Source organism: Narcine bancroftii, chromosome 10 (genome assembly GCF_036971445.1).
Source record: "Narcine bancroftii isolate sNarBan1 chromosome 10, sNarBan1.hap1, whole genome shotgun sequence".
NCBI classification, from domain to species: Eukaryota; Metazoa; Chordata; class Chondrichthyes; order Torpediniformes; family Narcinidae; genus Narcine; species Narcine bancroftii.
In genome coordinates, this window is record NC_091478.1 from 67,617,148 (window position 1) to 67,642,379 (window position 25,232).

General features: G+C 40.5%; 1 protein-coding gene and 1 long non-coding RNA gene across 9 annotated transcripts in view; one reads left to right on the top strand and one right to left on the bottom strand.

Annotated features, from left to right (window-relative positions):
• The window catches only part of LOC138744682 (uncharacterized), a 74,846-nt gene extending 64,328 nt beyond the window's left edge, over nt 1-10,518 (bottom strand). For both annotated transcript variants that reach the window (XR_011345703.1, XR_011345705.1), the window contains exon 1: nt 10,373-10,518. This is a non-coding gene — a long non-coding RNA (uncharacterized lncRNA). The remainder of the gene's footprint in view (nt 1-10,372) is intronic.
• Nucleotides 1-25,232, top strand: part of znrf1 (zinc and ring finger 1) — a 236,095-nt gene that overhangs the window by 71,373 nt on the left and 139,490 nt on the right. The gene's annotated exons all lie outside the window — the stretch shown is intronic.

Consider the following 25,232-nt stretch of genomic DNA (forward strand, 5'->3'; position numbering starts at 1 on the left):
AATTTTGCTGTTTATTCCGATTCCAAGTTGCAGATACCCCTTTTACTCAGAGATCCCACTAATTTGGCGTGTGAGCGACCTGCGTTTAAAGTCAGGTCGGGTAGTTCACACTAAATCAAGAAAAACTGGGTTGGTGCGACCATGCGGCATCCCAGGTCAAAAGGGTTAGGGCTCGCTTTTTATACAGGATTCGATGTGAAACGTGTTTGTTGTGTTCACACAGATAAATGAAGCAGTTAAAAGGCAGTTAATTACCATTTTTTAAGGGCAGTGTAAAAGGGCCTTAAGGGCGCAAAAGAATACTGCTGAAAAAACTCAGTGGGTCCGGCAGCATCTGTGAAGTGAAATGAATAGTGGGCATTTTAGTTCGAGTCTCTTCATCTTGTACTGATTTCCCTCCTCTTGTGTCTCCAAGCTTCTAATGTTTTGTTTTGGATAAAATCTGTTCCCTGTTCTAAAAGCAGTTTTGTATCCCTATTACTATTATATTTTATTCCACGACCTTTCACACTGGCAACCAATTAAATAGGCAAGTAAACAACCCAGTTGCAATACCTGATGAGCCATTCAAACTGGACCATGTGGATATCTCTGATCTAAGGGGGGCCCAACCTCCAGTGGTGACAACCCAAGTGACATATTGGGTACTTGCAGAGCAGTGAAATCATAGCAGGAATAAAGCACATATGCGCACAAGGCATAAAAGTGTGTGGGGAAAAGACACGGCCCTCATAGTATGGCCCATCTCTCCCCAAACCCCCACCACAGCACGAACATTAAGGAAGTGATCTGGGAACTGCACGAGGTGATAAACAAACTGCAGACTGCATACCCTGACATACTAATTATTATTGCTGGGGATTTCCACCAGGGGAACCTCAAGCCACAGGCACCTAAAATACATTAGTATATGGACTGTGCTATGAAAGGGGTGAACACGTTGGACCTTGCACGAACATCTCCAACGTGTATTCAGCAGAGCCCTGCTCCCACCTTGGATTTTCAGACTACATCAATGAAATTCTAATCCCAGCATACAGACCACTCACTAGACATTAAACCTGGCCTTCAAGACTGCTTTGAGCTCACTGACTGGCACGTTCAAGGAAGCAGCAACCGTTGGCGACTGCATAAATCTGGAAGGAGTATAGAGCATCAATGACCAATTCCATTAATAAATGTACTAACGATGTCACTGTGCCCTTGTCCATCACTACTCACTCAAATCAGAAGCCACGAGTGACTGCAGAGGTGCGGGTGCTGCTGAGGAACCAAGACACGGCCTTCAGAGTGGGCGACAAGGACAAGTTTGACTCTCTCTGCTTGCAAAACTACATGACCCTCTTACAACGGCAAGCTCTCTTCCAGACAACAGCGGCTCCAGCCTGCTCGTTCATCTGTTGCCTTTTGTAAACAACAATCCATTAGAGAAGTCTCTTGAGCACTCTCCAAAGCTCTTGCAAAAGCTGTGGGGCCTATATGTCTAGCTTGGGGCAGAGCTCCAGTATTTTAAATAAGATCTGTTTTAAAGTGTTTGTATGTGACCTACTCTAACAAACCTTTCCCAATTTATCTTCCAAAAACATATCTATATATTCTGTCGCAGGTCGTCTTGAAGTGCTTGGAGTCAGTCTGACTGCGCACTGGCGTATGTCCCCCGGGACAGGGCATCTGAAGGCTCGTTGAACTAAGATGTCATAGTTATAGGTGGAGAGTTCTATTCTCCAACTCAGAATTTTATCGTTTTTGATTTTACTTCTCTGCTTATTGTTAAACATAAAAGCAACTGCACCTTGGTCAGTCAGGTAGTGCCTCCAATGTCTCACTGCCTCAACGATAGCCTGGGCCTCTTTGATATAGGGGTGCCGGACTTTAGGGCCATGGAGCGTGCGGGAGAAAAACACCATGGGTCTTAGTTAAGGGTGGCAGCTAGGGCAAAGTCAGAGGTATCAGCGATACGCTCTCCACCTGGAACGGAGTGAATTCATTCACGTCATGCATCATGGCCTTGGAGATGTCTCCTTTGATGCAGGTGAAGGCTGCCTGAGCTTTCATCGACAGGGAAAAGGAAGTGGCTTTCACCAGGGGCCAGGCCTTGTCTGTGTAATTGGGGACCCACTGGGCATAGTATGAGAAGAAGCCCAGGCACCTCTTCAGAGCCTTTTGGCTATGGGGGAGTGGGAACTCCATCAGGGTCGGGGTCAGGACCAATGAAGCATGTTCCATGATTTAACCAAGGATGGCCAAGCGTGATATATGGAGCACACGTTTGTTTTTATTATAAATGGGATTGAATGCCTTGGCCATTTGGAGGAATTTTTCTAAGTTTGTATCGTGGTCCTGCAGGTCATGGCCGCAGATGGTGACACAAATCTATTGTGGAGAAAACCCAGTTTTAGCCGATCTGGTTCAGCATGTCAGCAACGTGGGGAAGGGGGTACACATCCAGCTGTGTGAAACAGTTGATGTAGTTGATCTGTATTGACTAGTCTATCACCATGCAGAGTTTTTCCCCATTTTTGACCACCACAACCTGGGCTCTCCAGGGGCTAGTGCTTAGTTCAATAATCCCCTGGGTCAGAAGGTGAGGCACCTCTGATCTATTAAATGCCCTGTCCCCAGTGCTATATTTCCTGTTCTTGGTAGCGACGGTCTTACAGTCAGGGATGAGACTGGCGAGCAGAGGTGGGATGTATCTGGAGAGCGGACAGCTTGCAGATTGGATGCTTTGTGTGGATCGTGGTCACGTGCAGTGGGGAGGGCGGGCGTTTTAAAAACTGGTGGTTGTGAATCATGGGAGGGAGGGTTGGGGCCTGTCGAACACCATAGGGATGCTCTTGACGTGGCACTGGAAGTCCAACCCCAGTGTCACGGGTGCACAGAGCTGTGGCGTTACTAACAGTTTATATAGGTTGTGCCATGTACACTCAGCATCACCATGCAGTAGCCACAAATCTCTGCCGACTGGGACCTGGAGGCCATGGAGATCTTGCAACTTGCCAGGCTCATCACAAGAGAATAGTCCTGCACAGTATCGGGATGTACAAAGCTGTCTGTGCTCCCTGCATGCGCCGCTGCTAGGGAAAGGAGAAGGTCTGAACTAACAGAATTTGGCATAGTTTCTCTTCTTCCCACGTCCTGAGCACACCACTTCCTTGGCTGGGCAGTGCTCCTGAGGGTGCTTTTGTTGGTTGCAGAAGTAACACTTTTGCTGGTGGCGGAAGTAGAGGCAGCCTGGGACCCCATGTCCCAAGATGGCGGTACATGTGTTCCACTTTGTCGAATGAAAAAGTCCGTGTTACGGATGGCTGCATTCAACATTTTGGAAACGTCAAAGGTCCTTTGCAAGGTCAGTTGGCCCAGTTGAAGCAGCCGCTGGTGGATATGGTCTGATCAGACTTCTGATACACAGGCATCCTGAATGAGCTCACCAGTATAGACCTCAGCAGTAAGGTCCCTGCAACTGTAGGCTTGCCCAAATTCACGCAGGGCCTGAAAGTATTCTTTGAGGGGCTCACCAGGTTGTTATTTGTGAGTGGCCAGGAGATATCAGTATAGACTGTGTTTGTCTTGGGCCTGTACTGGGTTTGGAGCTTGTTCCTAGTGTCCTCATACATCGTGAAGCATCTGATGATTGTGTAGGCGTGATGGTTGACCTGCAATTGTAACAGGTGTAGCTTGTTGTCATTGGATCCCATGACTTGAATGGAGGTGTGCAGAAAGTCATTAAAACAGAGTAGCCAGTGCTCTAATTGGTCTGGGGCTTCAGGCAATTACGGATCAATGTCTAACTTGTCCCTTTCGGTTAAAAAAAATTTAGTAGTAATAAAATTGATACGCTATCCATAAACACCAAAAGATTGGAGTTATTAGACGACAGGCTTTTATTACCATAAGGCTGGCCACATCCTCCTGTTGCTGGCCCGATTGCAGGATTCATACTGAAGGAGAGACTTTAGCATAATTGCCTTTATTACAGAATTCTAGGGGGAGGAGTTACCGGGGAAGGCGGATCAGCCATACACAGAGATACAGTACCAATGGAATAACAGCATCACTGTGGTATCACCATACAGAGTCTTTGGCATCCAGCTCATGCATGGGTTTGTGTGCTTGGAAGACACCATCTGAAACTTTTTTGTGCGGATTGATGTCCTGTCTTCACCTCATAGAAATATTGATGAAATTGTGTATGCAGCCATGCTAGAAGGAAAATGCTTTGAGGTCAATTTCCCAGAAGTGAGGTGGAATATTTGTTCAACTGCAAAGGACCAATGAGGACTATAATGGACTAGCCAGTAAGCTAATGTACATGCACATTGACATACTGGAGCATCGTCTGGTCTGTTTGAAAGCTTGCATGAGATGACCTGAGTGGAAGAGAATTGAGCTCCACCTTTGCACACAGCTTTCCACAGACCCTGGAGCTCTTTTGATGAAAACACACCAGAAGCGCTGGATATAGACTTCTGACTTCCTCATTTAATATACTTGTTTGTGGAAGAATCAATAAAGTTGATCACTGGGATAGGAAGGCTGTCACCTGACCAAAGATTGAACAGGATGGACCTATGCTCTGGAGTTTAGAAGAATCAGCAAGATAACCCAGACCCTAAGTCACAGATGAAGAAGTGGTGCAGTTCATTGCTGGGTTGTCTAGGGCTGCTTCCAATTGCCAATTCTGGCTACTTGAAAATGGTTAATGATTGAAGCACTGGGTTGGAGGTAGAACACTATGTACAAATAGTAACGCAAGCTCTAACTTCCTATTCGTTGAAGACATCTATGCAAGGCACTAGTTCAAAAAAGGTAGTCAACATCACAAAGGGCTCTCATCACTCTGGTTGCAACCTTGTCTTGTTTCTGCCTTTGGGAACAAGATACAAAAGCCTGACGACCAGCTGAAGAACTGTTTATTTCCAATGGCTATCAGGTTCTTGTACTTCCCCTAACTACACATCATTAATTACTCTGACACCACAAAAAGGCCTGTTTGCACAATTATAACTGTAACATGACTGATTGCACTCATAGACAAATGAGGAGTACAAACTTGCTTTTAATGGCCAGTAGACACAATTGTCCTCAGGTGAATCTGAAGTAAGGTGGGAAAACCATGGTTTATCAATATTTAATTGTAAAATTTGGGATAACTCATTTCCTGTTGTTATTGGAACTGGGCAGATTTGCATGGTTACATAGTTAATATTTAGATGAATATTCAGATTAATATTCTTTCTCCAGAGGCACAGATCTTTTATTTCTCCAGAATGGATTCATGGCCTTATCCAGCAATTTTCCTTTGAGTTTTGTGTTTCAGCATGAGCTTTGATCTTCACTGCTCTAATGTATACCATTGTTGTTCGTGTCCCATAGATGCTGAGTAACCTGTTGAAAACTTTTCCATGACTGTCATTGCAAACAAATGGAACAAGTTGTTCAAATGGAACAAGTTGTTCAAGTGAACCGGTGTGGACTTGAAGGGCCGATATGGCCTGTTTCCGCGCGTTATATGTTATATATTGGTGAGAATATATTGGTGAGACCTCACTGACAAAAGGCAAAGGAGGAAAAACCCAACACCCAACCCCAACCAATCAATTTTCCCCTGCAACCGCTGCAATCGTGTCTGCCTGTCCCGCATCGGACTTGTCAGCCACAAACGAGCCTGCAGCTGACATGGACTTTTTACCCCCTCCATAAATCTTCGTCCGCGAAGCCAAGCCAAAGAAGAAGATTGGTGAGAATGAAACCAAGGGAGGAGCCAGCCATCTGAACAATACATAGATAGTGAATTCCAATTCATTGCAGTAACCCATTTCATTTTATTGCACTATTTATTAACTTTAAACTGAAAAATAAGGTTGGTTGCAGTGAGCTACTTCATGACAAGTAAGGTACAGTATACATCTGAGTCTTTGGAACTATTCTCACAGGGTGAGAACTATTTTCAGCATGACTTGAGGCTGCAGAGAACTTCCTTGATTTGTTCAATGGAAATGGTGAAGGAGTTGATTCCTCAGCGGGGTCAGTCTGGTCATTTGTGAATGCAAGTACTCTGTTTGCTTTGGGAATTTGGGACACATTGATGCTTTTCAATGCCAAGAACAACAGGGATATTTACCATTGATAGAAAACACAATTGAAGAACAATGTTAACTTGGCTCCTTCTCTCTGCAAGTCTGAATGGTACCAAGGTCTTGCTGGATTTGGGCATGGGCTGTTTCTCTGCGTGAGCCCTGAGATGGAGTTGTGAGATATTCTTCTGAATGTCAGTACAGAATATATGTACCAACGGAATCAGAATTCATTGTTTTGAGGCAGCATCACACAGTGCAAATGTTTATATAAACTACCTTACAAAATAAATAAAAACAGTACAATAAAAAGTCAAAGTCAGGCAGTGCCTGTTCATTCAGGAATCTGATGACAGAGAGGACGAAGCTTCATTCAGGAATCTGATGACAGAGAGGATGAAGCTTCATTCAGGAATCTGATGACAGAGGACGAAGATGTCCTTGTGCCACTCGTCTTCAGCTCCTGTACCCTTTTCCCAATGGTAGCAGAGCCTGGATGGTGGGAATTTGTGAGGATGGAGGCTGCTTTCTTAAGACTCTGCCTCTTGTAGATGTCCTCGATAGAGTGAAGACTTGTGCCCGTAATTTCGCGGGCTGAGTTAACAATCCTCTGGAGTTCTTTCTTGCCGGCACCTCCGTACCAGACCAGCCAGAATGCTCTCCACAGAACACCTGTAGAAGTTTTCAGCAGTCTTTGATAACATACTGAATCTCCTCAAACTCATCACAAAATATAGACGCTGGCGAGCCATCTTCGTGATTGCATCAACCTGGAGGCTCCAGGACAGATGCTCGGAGATGTTGACACCCAGGAATTGGAAGTTCTTGACCCTCTCCACTGCTGACCCCTCAATGAGGACTTGTTTATGTTCTCCTGACTTCCTCCTGAAGTCCACAATCATTTACTTGGTTTTGCTAACATTAAGTACAAGGTTGTTGGTGTGACACCACTCAATGAGCTGATCTATCTCCGCAGCATATCTAGTGAGAACTTCTTTGACAAAGCATGAGTGCCTCTCTGGAAAATCTTTCAGGATAGATTGTGAATGGTTCAGGCAGTTGAGTGGCATCTTAAGGACCAAAGCATTTTTGTGTCCTTATGGCCATTGCATTAGTTGTAATTACTGTCTTCCATGTGACCAGCAGCCTAGTGTAAAGTGTGAAGTGAAGAATAGCTTAAGCTATTCATTCCTTAAGCTGTCCATCCCACTGGTGTGTTAGATGAACCATGTTTATGCTAACAGATTACCTTCGAATGAATGAGTCCCCAGAACCTCTTAGACTCGTGGCTTTGACAAAGTGAATATTCCGCTGTTTTTCACATCTTGGAGATGACGAAGAGCTCTGGGTAGACATGGAGACTGGAGCAACAAGTGCACTCATCCATACCCTGGGTGAGGCAGAACATAGGTGCATCTCTATTCCTGAGCTGCCCTCTGCTCAAGGAAGAGACACATTCTTGTCTTTATTGTGACATGATGTGCAGCTATGTGCTGCAAATTGAAGACTTGCCACCTATCAGTTGCTGTCAGATGGAATAATTTTGAGTGTCAGAAGATATGGTAGCCCCCTCCCCTCTTGCAGACAAAGCAATCCTTGCATATGAATGTGGAGCTTTGCCACCAGATCTTGGTCTTCGTGGCCTTCAGAAGAGTTGCTGGTTTGAGGTCCAATCCAGGGGTGATTGCTCTCTACGTTATTCTCAGATTACTGCTCAAGAGTGACTGTCCCATCCAAAGCCTCCAACTTTCACTGTTCTGACAGGATGATCTTCTGCTTGTCTATCTTGGGGGACCAGAAGGATTGTGACTTAAAAAAAAATTCTTTCAAATAACAATCAGATGTATTCTTAAATGTTGTTAATTTGAAGCCATTCTGGCTGATGTTATGCTACAACTAAATGCAGTAGCTTCTTAAAATACATGCAATCCCGAAGTGTTTCTGTTAAAGTGAAGTCTCATTGATATTGAACTTTTCCTGATTGTATGAGGAATTTATATGTGATTTGGTTATCGTTCTTTTTTCCAACACCAGATATTTTTTTCTATCTTGCTCCCATCAAATTTTAATTTCTTGACTGAATGTCGTGTTCCCTAAAATATTGCACTAAGATGCCATTCAAATTAAATGGCTTTACTATCTGACTTTTGCAGATGTTTTGACTGTGCACAGCCTTCAGTAGTAATGACTAGCATGTGGCAATTTTCAATGTACTATTAAGCCTAAAAGGGGAGTCCGTGTTGATAGATGAAATCTAGGCTACCACAGGCAAAAATAGAAACTTCCACACTGAAATGAAGGTCAGCGCAGTCAAAAATAGAAAATGGTTTCCACTGTATTTAGGTCGCCCAAAGCAAATGTTGCAGTTTAAATGGAGAGCTGGAATTTAGACCCAGCAGTGGGCTTCAGTACAGGGGATTATGAAAGGGAAATCCAGAATGAACTTTCTCATATTGATTGGCATGGGGCATGTGAGAGCTAGCCAGTTCTAGGGCTGGAAAGGAGAACGTCATTGGCAATGTGGATTCATCATTTGGAAGACTGCTGCGTGGTATTGAGAAGTTGGATCTTCTAATTTTCTGATGTGAAGAAACTGAAGTAGCAATGGAAAACCTGAAGACACTTGAGATTGTAAAGTTTGCTTAGATTTTTCCCGCTGGGCAATGTTTGTTTTAGTGACTCCCATACAGGGGAAAATTAACAGTTAACATATTCACACTAGTTCCATTTGCTTGTCATCGCAGTTTAAAAAAAAAATCTTGTGTTTCTCATATTAGATGGTCTTTTTTCTCTATAAAAGCATTCCCTGATGTAGTCTGACCTTGAGGACCAGCAAATTTTGATATTTGGACTAATTGATCTGGCATTATAATTTCCAAGAACTGTCATTGATCTTGGACCAGTAAAGGTACGATAAGCCTAATATTTATTTATTTACAACTTCCTGGCACAAATTTGTGAATTTTGAAATTGCATGAGGACAAAATTATGCATGAATTCTTGTATCTTACACCAGCTACCACAAGGATCCCACTCAGTTCCTAGATTCCAGTCAAATATCCTACTTTGTAGTGCAGGTTGAATAGTGATGTACAATTTTGCTGTCATTGTGCTTTTTGATGAAGCTTCGATTAATCAGTCTTAAGTGATTTTTTGTCTCTGTGCTGTTGTAACTATAAAGTGAGTACAAACCAATCTTCATCAGTGTTGTTTGTATATTTTTATATCTGTTCATCAAACACTTGCGTCAAGTTTGGGTTGGACGAGAGTGCCAAGATGGTTCAAACTTGCATTGTAAAATAATGTAAAGAATCTATATTTAAGAAACTTGACCAAATATTGTATTGGCACTCAGTATTTGTATCCAATAGCTTCACTGTGGCTATACCTGATATATATAAATGTAATGTGCACATCTACTTTGTTTTCAGTTCTGTTCAGTTTAGAGATAAAATAACACAAGGTAGGAGCTGGAGTCTGGCCATTTAACAAGATTGTGTTTGCTCTGGCTGTGGATTTGGCTCCTTTTCCCTGCCCATAATCCTTAATTCCCCTACTATGCAAAAATCTCTCTCTATTGTGTCTTAAATGTATTCAATTAGACAGCTTCTATTGCTTCCTCTGACAAAGGATTCCACACAGATTCACTACTCTTGGGAAAAGTTGTTCCTCTTCTTCTCCATCCTAATTCTACTCCCAGAATATTTAAGGCTATGGAACCGGTGCAGACTCGAAAGGCCAACATGGCCTGTTTCCACTCCGTTAATGGTTATATGGTTATATGGTTATTGAGGAGAGATGGGAAAATAGATTAAAACAATAGCTACAGATGCTGGAATCTTGAAAAAGTGGGAGGGACTCAGTGGGTCAGGCAAGATCCAAGGGTAAAAATGGTCTGTCAATATTTTGCAACAAGGCCCTTTATTGAGATTAAAGTAGGAAGGAGTGATATCAAGGGAGAAAAAGATGTGGGGAAGAAGGGCTAAGAGGTGATAGGGTATTGAAAAAATGTGGGAGAAGTGGAGAGGAGAGGTTTTCCTCCCAACCCCACTCACCCTTCCACCTTCTGAGGCATTCACAGCTGTAATCACAGAAAGTGTCTATGGGTTTAAGTAGCACATCCAGTAGCCAACCAGTTCAATTCCTCTTGCCATACCCACATAGACATGTCTGCCCTTGGCTTCATCCATTGTCAGAATAAGTCCAAATATAAACTTGAGGAACAACACATTATATTCCCTTCTGGTCACCTTAAAGCAAATAGCATGAACTTCAATTTTTCTAGTCAACTTTACCTTTAAATTTAGACTTTGTAGCGGGTCACCGACTGCGCCACGCTCGAAACAGTGATCCGACACTGGGAGCCTGCGGTTTACACCGCCAGCCTAGAAGGGCTACGCACTTTGAAATCGGTGCTGAACTCAGCAGCACGCAGCTGCAGTTCCCCACTCCAATGGGCTGGCCAGCGGCAGCCAATCAGATGGAGCTATGGAATCAGCCACACCCGGGGATGAGAGGGGCTCATTGATTGGCTGCTCCCCGGATAGTGCTAAACAACCAATCCCAGGAAGTGGATTGTAATGCCACCATTCAGGTGGCATGATGACATCAGAGATGGGCTTCTGAGCCCTTTATAAGCACAATAAAGCAGCGTGTGCCTTTTCTTTGAGCGTAACCTCTCCAGTGGTAGCAGCCATTACAACATACAGCAAGGTAACACGTCCTTTCAGCCCATGAGTCTGTGCTGTCCCAATTGACCGACACGCCTGGTACGTTTTGAAGGTTGAAGAAACCGGAGCCCTAGGGGAAACCCATGCAGACACAGGGAGAACGTACAAACTCCTTTCAGGGAGCATGGGTTTCAAACTCTGGTCCTAATCACTGGCGCTATAATAGCATTGTACCGTTACGAGCCCAAAGGACCCCAAAACCCAGCAGCAATAGACATTCATCAAGACAAGTTATTTTTAATCAACAAACATGAAAATAGAATCAAATTTGATCTTAACTCTATTCTTATACTATACTCTATACTCACCCAAACTACCTCCTTCCAATTCTAAACGCACGTGTATGTTATGTGTGTGTAAATTCAAGAAAAGTTCTTTGGTTCATAGTTCAATCTCACTTCTCCTTCTCCCAAGTTCTCTGGTTGCAGGCAATCACCATACTGTGCACAGAATTTAACGTGTATAAAGTTCACCAGGCTTGGTGCTTGAAAGGTAAATGTTTACTGCTCAGGAAGGTTCTCGTAGGGTTTGCAGAGAGAGATATTTGTTGCTCCAGGATTTCCACAACTGAAGTACCACCACTAGTCACCTCAGGGTCTCACTGATGAAACTTGCCCTATCAAGGTCTTCTAGATGGTAACCTCTTTCTTCAAGCTACCACAGAGTTCCATTCCTTCCTCTATTTCAAGAGAAACATCAGACAGATAGCACTTCCAGCCATCTACTGCTCTGGAACTTGCTTCATCAGTTTCAACTAGTTTTCCCTGGATTGCACTTTTCAGTTACTTGTCATTTCCCTCACACTGACTGACTGAGCTGTTAACTCTCTCTCTTTTCCAACTGAAACTCCAAAGAGAGCATGTGACTCATGTCTTGCAAAACCCCCACCTTCTCCAGCAAACCACAGGAGTTCTTTCTTCTTCACAAATTGTTATCAATCCAGAATTGACCTTTCTGTGAGCACTTTGCAGAAAGGGTACTGGGTACTGTTAGATAGCATGACTCCAGCAAGACAATGGTCAAGCATTTTATGATGTCAGTTCAATTAACACCAACTTGTGAAAGGTGCTTACATTCTTCAGAGATCTTGCAATGTGAATTCTTCAGTTTTTCAAATAAGATCTGTTTCAAAATGTGTGTATTTATGTGACCTACTCTAAATTTTTCCCAAATATTAATATTTTTACAGTATAAACTACTATGCTAAATGTGCCACCCTCCACCTCTATCTTGTCCACTGCTTTCAACTTTTTATCTACTCTTCCTATTACTTTTCCCTCTAACCTTCCCTCTCAATGGTCTCCTTGACCTGTCTTTCAACCTCTCGCGTTCTGTCCAATACCCTATCATCTCCAGCTTCTTCCTTACCCTATTACTTTTCCCTCTAACCTTCCCTCTCAATGGTCTCCTTGACCTGTCTTTCAACCTCTCGCGTTCTGTCCAATACCCTATCATCTCCAGCTTCTTCCTTACCCTATTACTTTTCCCTCTAACCTTCCCTCTCAATGGTCTCCTTGACCTGTCTTTCAACCTCTCGCGTTCTGTCCAATACCCTATCATCTCCAGCTTCTTCCTTACCCTATTACTTTTCCCTCTAACCTTCCCTCTCAATGGTCTCCTTGACCTGTCTTTCAACCTCTCGCATTCTGTCCAATACCCTATCATCTCCAGCTTCTTCCTTACCCTATTACTTTTCCCTCTAACCTTCCCTCTCAATGGTCTCCTTGACCTGTCTTTCAACCTCTCGCGTTCTGTCCAATACCCTATCATCTCCAGCTTCTTCCTTACCCTATTACTTTTCCCTCTAACCTTCCCTCTCAATGGTCTCCTTGACCTGTCTTTCAACCTCTCGCGTTCTGTCCAATACCCTATCATCTCCAGCTTCTTCCTTACCCTATTACTTTTCCCTCTAACCTTCCCTCTCAATGGTCTCCTTGACCTGTCTTTCAACCTCTCGCATTCTGTCCAATACCCTATCATCTCCAGCTTCTTCCTTACCCTATTACTTTTCCCTCTAACCTTCCCTCTCAATGGTCTCCTTGACCTGTCTTTCAACCTCTCGCGTTCTGTCCAATACCCTATCATCTCCAGCTTCTTCCTTACCCTATTACTTTTCCCTCTAACCTTCCCTCTCAATGGTCTCCTTGACCTGTCTTTCAACCTCTCGCGTTCTGTCCAATACCCTATCATCTCCAGCTTCTTCCTTACCCTATTGTCCCCCTTGATATCACTTCTTCCAACTTCTCAATATAGAATCCTGGCCTGAAACGTTGACTGAAATGCTCTACTCATCGGCACTGCTTGACCCTCTAGCTTCTCATTCTATGCTTTGGGAAAATGTTTTGTCAATGTTAACAGCATATTTTATTTCAAACTCTCAATGGTAAAAATGAAGGAATGTGAACGAAGATTAAATCTACAATGTGGCAATATCTATTCTTACCACACTGCATTGTGAGTTTCTCGGCAAACAGTAAGCTTGATCAGTGTGACTGATCCTTTGACTACATTTGAAGCTATTTCAAGTGCACATTTTTCTATCGCTATGAAGTGTCCAGCTGAGACCATTTTTATATAGTATCTGCTTCATTTGTTTCCAATCATCCGTGCAAAATCCTGAAATAAAATTATTTTATTCTTTACCTTTTGTTAAATGTTTATTTTAATTAATCTGTTTAGGATAGAGTGAAGATGGAACTTCACATGAGTATTTGCATTTTTATTTATTACTCCAGCTACCCTAACCCTAACTGATTCTTTTATGGACTGAGGCAGTGTTAGATGTTATGAATTCCAAGCATGAGGAAGGTCTCAAGGTAGGTTTAATATGGTTAATCTTGCCATAAACCCCCACACGCTTCTTGCAGTCAGAATCTGCATTTCTATTTTTACAATCCCTGCCCAATCAGTTGGTGAATAAACACCATCTAGTATCTCACCAAATTATCATGATTGCTTTAAAAAAGCTTTAGGAAGCATATTTATAGACCAGACCATAACTATTTTCTTAAACTTTACTTGTGGCACCACTTTGTTAACATACTCAACTGGGGAGAAACATTACCAATTGCAATGAAGCAGAAAATGTTCCAATTTCCAACTAATGAGTGGAATTCTTACGATTTTGAGTTGCTTTTCTACTATTGTATTGGCGCCTTCTCTGGCAAATTTCTTTAGTGCCATTAACTGATTAATTTTGTTACATTTTGTGGTGTGAGATGGAAAGACCTGTTACTGTGTTGTATCACTAAATTTGTATGTAAAAAGTTGTCTCAATGCATGAAGTAGCAGGAGAAATCAACTTCAGAAGAGTATTTTCATGAAGTTTCTCGACTTAAACCACCCTCACAATCCCCAAATCAAGGCATAGTTATGTCGAACAGCACAATTTTTTATTTTATAATCATTGGATTTTTGTGACTTTTAGAAAACAAATAGATTGCTCGTTATGTGCACGAGGCTTAACTTTTAAAAAAAAATCAAATCTTTGTGCAGATTAAGCAGAGATATAATTGACTGAATTGGGGATTAAGCAGTGGTTGGTAAAGGATCTCTCGTGCAGGGAATAAATGCACTATGACTTCACCTGTTGTAATATCTTTGTAGAGATGGCAGACCAAAGCAATCAAGCTTCGTCTCTTGTGTACATAGATTAATGAACTATCACTTGCAACCAGTATTGTGATTTATCATGAAATTAGTTTTAGATTCGAGTCCACGCTGCTGAAGATCCAGCTGCGCTGGATGGGTCACGTCTCCAGAATGGAGGACCATCGCCTTCCCAAGATCGTGTTATATGGCGAGCTCTCCACTGGCCACCGTGACAGAGGTGCACCAAAGAAAAGGTACAAGGACTGCCTAAAGAAATCTCTTGGTGCCTGCCACATTGACCACCGCCAGTGGGCTGATAACGCCTCAAACCGTGCATCTTGGCGCCTCACAGTTTGGCGGGCAGCAACCTCCTTTGAAGAAGACCGCAGAGCCCACCTCACTGACAAAAGGCAAAGGAGGAAAAACCCAACACCCAACCCCAACCAACCAATTTTCCCTTGCAACCGCTGCAATCGTGTCTGCCTGTCCCGCATCGGACTTGTCAGCCACAAACGAGCCTGCAGCTGACGTGGACTTTTTACCCCCTCCATAAATCTTCGTCCGCGAAGCCAAGCCAAAGAAAAAGAAGTTTTAGATTACAGCAATTGTGGCTTCTATGTATATTTCGGTAGCCAACCCATGCAGTGAAATAGTATTTTATAGTATTTATGTACATGGATATTGTTTGTAGGGAAATGTGCAAAATTAATGCCATTGAATGCCAAATGGAGCTGGCAATATGGTGCTCATTGGGGATATTCATTGTCTACAGGCTTGTTTACTTATCACTTTTAATCACAAATATGAATGCTGTCCAGGTCTTGTTGAATGTAGGCACAAGCAATTTCATTAATATTTTTATTATGGCATTCGCTGTTAAGTACTAGATTCAGCCACAATGGATATTCACCAAGACAGTGGTATCTTCAAAACAATTTTTATTAATAACATAACATTTCTTAACTATAAACCTAACTAACTTAACCCCACTATGTGCATATTTGTGTGTATGGACAGAACATGAGAGGTTGAAAGACAGGTCGAGGAGACCATTGATAAAAATGCAAATACTCATGTGAAGTTCCATCTTCACTCTATCCTAAACAGATTAATTAAAATAAACCATTATAGTTCAGGTATAATTCTGAAGAGATGATTTTAGTCAGTTTTGTTTTGAAACTCGGATTCTTTAAATTGCTGCTCAACACCAATTTTGAAGTAGGTGTGAGGCATCAGACCTCAAAACTCACAAATTTCTCATAGAGTAGTTTTCAGAGAATTTTTTCTTCATATAAATGATCTCCAACAAATCCATGGAGGTTTCAGTACTTGTTTTTCTTCCACGATGATTTCACAAACTCAGGCAAGGGTTACACCAGTGGTTCTCAACCTTTTTCTTTCCACTCACATACCATTTTAAGTCATCCCTATGCCATTGGTGCTCTGTGAATAGTAAAGGATTGCTTAAGGTGGGATGTGAGTGGAAAGAGAAGGTTGAGAATCGCTGTTCTAGACCCAATTGTTACAGAAATATTTTGCTTGAGAAAATTTGGCCCATTATGAAACTGTCCACACAATGAATTAATTTGGTATGATTAAAGACGGTGGTTTCCAAACTTTTTCTTTCCACTCACATACCACTTTAAGCAATCCTTTATAAATCATGCAAAGTGCCATGTAGAAATGGACATAGTAGAACTGTCATCTTTTACAAAGAGACAGTGAAGTGACTCTTCTTCATTGCCACTGTTTTTGTGTAACTTCCTGATAAGGAGAATACAATATAGAACAGCACCTCTCTCTTTAGAGGCTACTGTTTTTCAATCCTGTATTACCTACAAAATGGTAAGATGTCTTCTGGCTTCAATTTGAAATGAGTTCCTTAATTAGTTCTCTGCCAAAGGTTTTATGAGTCAATGCCTCCGATAAGTCTGCTGATCACAAGCAAAAGCCTGTTTTTTAAACAGATGCCATCTGAGTCTCTTTCTAACGACATGGGTAATAAGCAAAGAGCCTTTTGTTTAATTAGATGTCCTCCTTGAGCAACCCCATTGTCCGAGATATTTCAGTACACAAACACTTCCAGCTTTATTGGGGTTTCTTACAGACTTGTAACTCCAAAAATAGCTTCTCTCTCTGAGATTTATTATTGTGTGTGTCCAAATCCACACAAAATAACTTTACTAAAAATATATATTTTATAACTACAGATTAATAATAACACAATTCTGTTACATGCGCTGAAGTGCATAATTTTTCTCTTGCATGATTTTTTGTAGTAGCATAAATAACAGCACTGTGAATAGAGTGCCACTGTCCCACTGCAAACTTCAGTCTACCTGTTGGATGGATTCCAGGTTTCACTCCATAAAGACTATTTGTTAATGAGTTGCATTAATTGAGTGATTGGGCTAAAGTACTGCACTGCTCAAACGATTTCAATGTACATTAGTTGGATTAAGTTTGACCATTCTTTAATGTAGCAAAATTACTCTGAGTAGTTATTGTGAGTGGGAGAAGTGATGATGGTCACAAGCAAATCTCAGCCTAAGCATTCTGAAGAACTGGTTTTCAAACGTTATTCCAATGTGCTTTGGTCTTGAACCAGAAAAATGAAAGTATGTATGCTGAATATTGAAACTAAAATGCTAGAAACATTCAGAAGGTCAACACCGAACGAAACTAAAGTTCATGCATCAAGACAAGGAAATCAAAATGATTGATAATATTCTCAAGGGAGCAAACGTTTTGGAGATTGCTGGAGAGTAGACTAGTACGAAATGAGGGGCAAGGGAAAGAAAAGAAAGCAATGGTAGGGAGAAGTTCAGGAAAAATTAACCCCCCTCCAGATGAGTTATCAACAAAATTTTATGGGAGATATTCATAATAAATCTTTTTTTGTGCTTCATCCAGTTTGAGGCCTAATTCTTTACTTCTTATATTACTTAGAAGAAAGATCTCTGGATTTTTTGGTATGTTGCTTTTTGTGATTTTATTTAATACCTGATTTATCTTCCCAAAACTTTTTCACTTTCTCACATGCCCAAATTGCACATACTGTTGTTCCCATTTCCTTCTTACAGTGAAAACATCTATCTGATAATGTTGGATCCCATTTATTTAACTTTTGGGGCGTGATATATAGCCTTTGTAACCAATTGTATTGTATCATGCGTAACCTCCTGTTTATTATATTTCTCATAATTCCGGAGCATAGCTTTTCCCATATTTCATTTTTTATCTTTATGTTTAGATCTTGTTCCCACTTTTGTTTGGGTTTATAGCTTATTTCATCATTTTCTTTTTCTTGCAGCTTGATGTACATGTTTGTTATAAATCTTTTAATTATCATTGTGTCTGTAATCACCCAATTTGTCCTTTAAGTAGGTTTTCAGTTGGTGGTATGCAAACATTGTACTGTGAATTATTCCATATTTGTACTTCATTTGTTCAAATGATAATAAATTATTTCCCAAAAAGCAATTTTCTATTCTTTTAATCCCTTTTCTCTCTCATTCTCTAAAGGAAAGGTTATATATTGTGAAAGGGATTAGTTGATTTTGCGTCAATAATAATTTTGGTAGTTGGTAATTTTTTTTTTCCTTTATACGTGAATCTTCTTCCAAATGTTGAGCAGATGGTGCAGTACTGGTGAACTTCTATATTGCACCAGTTTTTCATCCAGTATATGTTCTGGTACCTTCTCCCCTATTTTATCTAGCTCTATCCTGGTCCAATCTGGTTTTTCCCTTGTTTGATAAAAATCTGATAGGTATTTTAATTGTGCTGCTCTATAATAATTCTTAAAGTTTGGTAGCTGCAAACCACCTTGTTTGTACCATTCTGTTAATTTATCTAGCGCTATCCTCGGTTTCACCCCTTTCCATAAGAATTTCCTTATTATTTTCTTTAGCTCATTGAAGAATTTCTCTGTTAAGGGAATTGGTAACGATTGAAATAGGTATTTTATCCTTGGGAAGATATTCATTTTAATGCAATTTACCCTTCCTATCAAGTGTTAGTGGTAAGACTTTCCAATGTTGTAAGTCGTCTTGTAATTTCTTCATTAATGGCTGATAATTTAGTTTGTATAGATGGCCTAGATTATTATCCAGTTGTATACCTAGGTATTGGATTGCTTGTGTTTGACATTTAAATGGTGATTCTTTTCTAAACTTTGTGAAATCTGCATTATTCATTGGCATCGCTTCACTTTTATTTGTGTTGATCTTGTACCCCGATATTTCTCCATATTCCTTCAATTTCATATGTAATTTTTTTATTGATAATTCTGGTTCTGTTAAGTATACTATGATGTCATCTGCAAATAGACTGATTTTATATTCCTTCTCTTTTATTTTTATCCCTTTTATTTTATTTTCTGTTCTTATCAGTTCTGCCAATGGTTCTATTGCTAAAGCGAACTGCGAGGGAGATGGTGGACATCCCTGCCTAGTTGACCTACTTAATTTAAATTGGTTCGATATATATCCATTTACTGTCACCTTTGCCATTGGACCCTTATATAATGCTTTAATCCAATTAATATATTTCTCTGGTAGGTTGAACCTCTGTAATACTTTGAATAAATAATTCCATTCTACCCTGTCAAAGGCTTTCTCTGCGTCTAAAGCAACAGCCATCGTTGGCATCTTATTTTCTTCTTGTACTGCATGAATTAAGTTAATGAACTTACAGACATTGTCCGTGGTTCGTCTTTTCTTAATAAATCCAGCTTGATCTAGTTTTACTATTTTTGGTACACAGTCGGCCAATCTGTTTGCTAATAGTTTTGCTATTATCTTATAATCTGAGTTAAGTAGAGATATTGGTCTATACGATGCTGGTGTTAGTAGATCTTTCCCCATCTTTGGTATTACTGTAATTATTGCTGTTTTACATGAATCTAGCATGTTTTGTGATTCTTATATCTGGTTCCTTACTTCCAGGAGAGGAGGAATTAGTAACTCTTTAAATGTTATATAGAATTCTATTGGGAGTCCGTCCTCCCCAGGCATTTTATTGTTTGGTAGCTTTATTAATATATCTTGTGTTTCCTCTATTTCAAATGGTTTTATCAATTTGTTTTGCTCCTCTTCTTGCAATTTCTGTAGTTCAATTTTAGCTAGAAACTCATCTATTTTGTCTTTTTTCCCTTCGTTCTCAGTTCCGTATAATTGCTCGAAGAATTCCTTAAAGTTTTCATTGATCTCTGTTGGGTTATATGTAATTTGTTTGTCCTTTCTCCCTGATGCCAATACCGTTCTTTTAGCTTGTTCTGTTTTAAGCTGCCAAGCTAGTATTTTGTGTGTTTTTTCTCCTAGCTCGTAATACTTCTGCTTTATTTTCATTATGTTCTTCTCCACCTTATACATTTGTAGTGTTTCGTATTTTATTTTTTTGTCCGCTAATTCTCTTTTTGTTGTATCTTCCCTTGTTGCTAGTTCTTTTTCTGTACTTACTATTTCCCTTTCCAGCTGTTCTATTTCCCGATTGTAGTCCTTTTTCATCTTAGTTACATAACTTATTATCTGCCTTCTAATGAAGGCTTTCATTGCATCCCATAATATAAATTTGTCTTTCATGATTCCGTATTTATTTCAAAGTACATTTTAATTTGGTGCTCAATAAATTCTCTAAAATCCTGTCTTTTCAGTGGCATGGAGTTTAATCTCCATCTATATATTCTTGGTGGGATGTCCTCCATTTCTATTGCTAAAAATGGGTGAGTGATCAGATAACAATCTAGCTTTATGTTCAGTTTTCTTAACTCTCCCTTGGATATGGGCTAACAGGAACAGGTCAATCCTTGAGTATGTTTTATGTCTACTCGAATAACATGAGTATTCCTTCTCCTTTGGGTGTTGTCTCCTCCATATATCCAGAAGTTTCATTTCCTGCATTGATTTAACCATAAATTTGGCTACTTTGTTCTTTCTGCTAGTCTTTTGTCCAGTTTTATCCATCTTTGAATCCAAATTAAGGTTAAAGTCTGCTCCTATTAATATATTCCCCTGTGTATCTACAATCTTCAAAAAATATCTTGCATAAACTTTTGATCCTCTTCATTAGGTTCATATATATTGACCAAATTCCAGAGTTCTGAATATATCTGACATTTTAACATTACATATCTCCCTGCTGGATCTATTATTTCCTCCTCTATTTTGGTTGGTACATTTTTATTGATTAATATAGCTACATCTCTGGCTTTTGATTTGTATGATGCTGCTGTTATGTGCCCGACCCAGTCTCTCCTTAATTTATTATGTTCCACTTCAGTTAGATGCATTTCCTGCACGAATGCTATATCTATTTTTTCTTTTTTTTTCAGTTAATTTAATAGTCTCTTCCTTTTGATTTGGTTATGTATTCCATTAATATTTATAGTCATATAGTTCAACATGGCCATCTCATACTTTGTTTACATATTATTTCCGCACTGTATGACGACACTTCTAAAACATAAAATATTTCAACCATTCTCACATCTAAAATTCCCTTAACCCCAAGTGCCCCCCCCCCCATCTCTGAGACCCCCTTGTGCCTTGCCGGGCAACCACAACTCCCCTCTCCATTCGGACTGTGAATCCGTTCGCAAGTGTCAACTGATTTCGCAGTGACTGTTATTCTCTCCCACCCAACCCCCTCCAGCAAAGACTTTTATCTTCAGATTACAACAAAGCTCACCCTCTTCTCTTTTTCTTTTCCTTTTCTATCTATTTATTTATTTTACGCACGCACGCACGCACGCACGCACGCACGCACGCACGCACGCACGCACGCACACACACACACATACACACACACACACACACGTTTTCCCCCTCTTCTTCCTTACTTCCTTTTTCTTCCCTTTTTATGGGAAAGATTCAACAATAATTGGGTGATTTGTTAATGTAGGAAGGAAAGTCTGGGTTGAGTATCACCTGGGACATGGACAAAAAGAGTTATTTTACATTAACAAAACACAAAAATAATCTTTCTAAATAGAAACTTGATAATCGGAGCATATTGGAAGATAACAGCAGAAAGAATTTCTATGAAATCTGATAAAGTTGCTGGATATGGTAATGAGCAATACCACAGGAAATTGCTGAACAAGGAAGATTGTTTTCGGAATTAAAGCAGCATTTCTTAAACTCATGGTCTTTATAGCTTTATAAGTTGTTTAGCTTCTGTAAACTGAGCAAGTTTTGTCGTAAGAATGGAAAACAAAACAGGTTGTCATAATGACTACAGAACGTGTAGTCAATATTTTTGCAGAGGAGATACAGAAACCTGCTGTATGGTTCAGTGATGTGATAGCTATCAATCAGATTGTCACCAAAGACTCTCGTGACCCTCTATAGGTATACTATGGAGAGCATTCTGGCTGGTTGCATCACTGCTTGGTATGGAGGTGCCAACTCTTAGGACAAGAATAAACTCCAGAGGGTTGTTAACTCAGCCTGTGACATCCTGGACACCATCACTCCATCGAGGACATCCATATGAGGTGGTGTCTTAAAAAAGCAGCTTCTATCCGCAAAGGCCCCCACCACCCAGGCCATGCCCTCTTCTCTCTGCCACCAACAGGGAAAAGGTACAGGAGCTTAAAGACGAGTACTCAGCAGCACAAGGACGGCTTCTTCCCCGCTGCCACCAAATTGTTCAACTATGACATTGTTCACCAAACAATGAACCAGAGGCGGTCTTACTTTTCGGGCACTATTTATTTTATATTTTTAAAATAATGTTGTAAGATGGTTATAATATGTACATTTGCACTATAAAGCTGCCGCAAAACTCCAAATTTCATGACTTGTTCATGACAATAAATTCAACCCATTCATTTGTGTTTATGCCTTATACTCATGGCCTTCATATTTCTCCTCTTCAGTTTGCCTTTTCTGGTAATATGTTACATGTCCTTAGGAATTATGAACTGAAATCAAAATAAATAAGCTGACGGAGAAATCAAAGGGGAAAACAATGAAAATTGAAAGAAATATTAAATGATGACAGTATATGATTCACTCAGAAAATAAACAAAAGCAATATTGCAAAGATTAGAATTAGAAGTACAAACTTATTTAGATGATTTTTCTTGCTCTTGCTCTCCATGCACTGTAGTCAAGATTGATTTGACAACATGAACCTAAAAAAAATTGCTCATTTGAAAATAATCCAAGCAATATAGATTAAACTTCAAATGAAAATTCTCTTTCATTTTATGCAGTACTGATTCATGTTTTTACCTTGGCCATAATCAGTCTGTTTGCTTTGCTTTTGAAGCTTGTATGATTGACTTGGTAATTACAGCTTGGATTCCTTCAAAGATCAGATTCAGATTTATTACCAGAGTACATACATGACATCACATACATCCCTGAGAATGTTTTTCCTATGGGTCAGGCAGAATTATCATTAATTGATAGTGTGAAAAAAACTATGTGTATCCATGTAAACAAAGAACTGTAATCGGGTAAGAAATGCAAACAAATTGTGCAATACAGAAAGAAAAGAAAATCAATCAAGAGCACAAGTAAGAGTCCTTAAATGAGTCTCTGACTGAGTTTGTTGTGGAGGAGTCTTATGGTGGAGGGGTAGCAGCTGTTTCTTAACCTGGTTGTGTGAGTCTTGTGGCACCTGTACCTCCTTCCTGATGGCAGCAGCAAGAACAGACCATGTGTTGGGAGCTAAGGGTCTTTGATGATTGCTTCTGCTCTCCGATGGCAGCATCCCCTGTAGATGTACTCCATAGTGGGGAGTGTTTTACCTGTGATTTTTCTGGACCATGTCCATTACCTTTTGGAGTTGCACTGTTTCACTATCTACAGATTCTGGAACTTGTCTTTTGTGAGGGTCATTGAAGTTTTAATATAAATTCTGCAGGGCATTAGAAGTTTGAAAACCATTATTCCCTCCCCCCACCACCCCCCCCCCCCCCGCCCCCACAACCAACAGGGAAGAATATCATGACACTAGACCAGTGAGGGGCTCAGCTGAATTCGACTCACACTGGTTGTGGGCTGCTGGAGACTTGCAGCTGAAGGCTGTGGCTTGTTGGAGACTGGCTTGTGGAAACAAGGTATCAGGACTGGGACTTGAGAGGTTGTTGATGGTGAGAAGAGCCTCAAACGCTGAACGCTTCCTGATTGTGTTAGAGGTTTGGAATTGGGTACTTGGATTCACCAGGTTGAAGGAGAGCAGGAGAGAAATCCACAGGCACTCAGAGTCTCTGAAAGGACTCTCTGTTGCTTCTTTCTCCTACTGTTGGGGGTGCTGGTGTATCCAGTTGAGCCTCTCACTGTGCCTTTACGGCAAGCAAAAGTTAACAAAAATTATGTTATTCAATATTCCTTTATTGTCATGTCATCTTGGTTTATCCAACATTAATAAAAGTGCCAAAGCACTCCAGCCATGGACGAGAAACTGGAAAATTGAAATATATTAAAAATGTTTCTTGTTACATAAAATGTTCTCTTTATAGAAATGCACTACTGTCCAGAACTAGCTATTTTTTTCCCAAGCTGTGTCAGATTGAGCACTTTTGGTTCACAATGTAGATTTACACCCAGAAACTCCACATGATTGGCAAAGGTAAAGATTGCTGGTTCAGAATTTGAGTAATGTGTCATTCTGCAATATTACATTGCTGTGCCCTGACTTTTAGGACATTTCAGTTTCTATATAAACTAAGCTATGTGTTTTTGCTATATTGGTCTGAAATTTGCTGGGAAAGGAATGGCCAGCAGTACTTTAAGTTCAAGATTCACGAATGACTGTTGAAATCCTGCACTTCCTGTCCAATCTTTAAACATTTAAGGGTACCTTTTTAGGATTTCTTTATTTAAATCTTTAAAATGCATTACAGTTTTTCAATATTTCTAATCATCGGACATCAAAAACATTAATGGGTTTTGACAACCAGAAAAATCATGGGGCGTATCTAAGTCGGCTTCAAACTATTTTTCCTTTTTATTTCTGGATGGGCTGCATCAGGTTAGTTCCAAATGACTAATATTTCTCAGACCTTGTGATCGAGGGTGGATTGCTGGAGTTGGGGAGGCCAATGTGGAAACTGCAGGCTCTTGCGGAGATGAGATTGGAAATGCTTGATGGAGTTGGTGGGTGGTGGTCCTTTCCATTATTTCCATAGGGCTTCTGTGTGCTCCTGATGCATGCTTACAGGGATCTCAATATCAAGCTCATGTGGCTTATAGCTGGCAGCAAATTGGGGCCTATTTTAGAGGATTTTAACACAGCTCCTTTATTTATTTTGAGATTTTGTTAATTTTCATGGTGATACAACTGACCCTGAAAAAATGTGTACACTAGGTAACTGAGCCATGTGACAAGATGGCCTTTCCATGCTTGGAATCATAATCCTCAAGATATCGCAAGGTTACACAGTTCTACCAAGTTTGGTAGTTTGTTTCAATGTAGTGACGATTTAGATATTGGGAGTGTTTAATCTGTTTAAATGTTCCAAGTTAATGAGAAAAAGGCAATCTGTTGGAGAATCTCAGCGCCACAAATAGTTTCAGTGGTGGGGGAGGGGTGGGGGGAGAATGGTCATCATTTCAAATCGAAACCCTTCAAGAATTTTATACAGTTCTTGATGAAGGGGCTTGACCCAAAACATTGACACTTCTTTTTCTCCCACTGATGCTGTTTGACCTGCTGATCTCCTCCAGCAGGTTGTATTTTGCTCCAGGTTTGAGCATCTGCAGTCTCTCATGTCTGAATGAATTCAGTAGCTCTTTCCACAAGGTGATCTCAATTGTATTTAACAATGTCCTCTGTACTGCACACTATTTCCTTTATACAGTGCACAGTATTTATTTCT